The sequence below is a fragment of the Lipotes vexillifer genome, unplaced genomic scaffold (assembly GCF_000442215.2).
Source record: "Lipotes vexillifer unplaced genomic scaffold, Lipotes_vexillifer_v1.1 scaffold195, whole genome shotgun sequence".
Classification (NCBI taxonomy): domain Eukaryota; kingdom Metazoa; phylum Chordata; class Mammalia; order Artiodactyla; family Lipotidae; genus Lipotes; species Lipotes vexillifer.
In genome coordinates this window covers 1365734-1366753 of record NW_006799532.1, presented here as the reverse complement: position 1 = coordinate 1366753, position 1020 = coordinate 1365734, and the positions used below count along the sequence as shown (strand labels likewise).

The 1020-nt window shown below is 37.8% G+C and overlaps 1 protein-coding gene across 1 annotated transcript in view; it reads left to right on the top strand.

Moving 5' to 3' along the window:
• The window catches only part of DCC (DCC netrin 1 receptor), a 1189680-nt gene that overhangs the window by 804036 nt on the left and 384624 nt on the right, over positions 1-1020 (top strand). The window lies entirely within an intron of this gene.

Genomic DNA, 1020 nt, shown 5'->3' with positions numbered 1-1020 from the left:
AAAAAAAAAAAAAAAAAAAAATATATATATATATATATATATACCACTTAAGTCCAAATGGCTGGGTTTGGAAATGGTACTACTATTTTATCAGACATGTGAGTTTTGTGTATTTAATTATGTAAAAACCAGGAAGAACATCTCTCTGCTGTGGTGGACAAAGGGAAGATGAATGCTACCTGTCGGAATTGCTGTGAGAACTAATTGAAAGAATTCAAGTAAAGCATCCAAGGCAGTCACTGCACAAAGGCAGAGGGTCTCAGAATAGTGTGAGTTCAAAGACAGTATGGAAGAGAGGCTGAAAATAAGGCCCAAAGGTAATGGTGGTAACAGTAATAATTAACAACAATGGGTTTCCATTTTTTTTATATGAACCATTTATTTTCGACGCTGCTCACTGTTTCCTGCTAATAAAACCATTTTATCCTTTACTCATCTATTGATATCTTCCTTACCTTTCAAGCCCATGGATCCTTCCCCCATACCCTCTTGGATAGTTATTCCTGTGGTCGTACCATGGTCCTTGTCAACACCAATCTCTGCAACCTCTCCACGATCTCGATTTCAAACCTCATACTTCCATCTCAGTCTCTCATTTTCCTACCTTCCGTTTAAGACTCTGATTCCATGGGGACCTACAATTCATTGATTCTATGGCATTTCCATTGTCCCTCATCCTTCATGTTTTCCTTCATTTGTCAAACAGCTAAAACCCCATGGCCAATTATTATAAAGACTGACATACAGCAATGTTTTGCTTGTTACTGTCTCATTTAATATTAACTTCTTGGCCAGAATCAACTCAAGTAAATGTAATTTTCTACCTACCTTTTCTTGCACTCTTGGAGATGAATATACCTGGAAGAAAATATGTACCTTTGCCGACTAGTCTTGAAATTCATAAGTACTTCTCTGAAGTTGCCTCTTCATGGTGCTGGGGGCTGCATTGCACATAGCAGTCGGCCTCTTACACAATCCTAATGATATTTCCTACCTTTTCCTCTCTTCTCAAATCTCCAA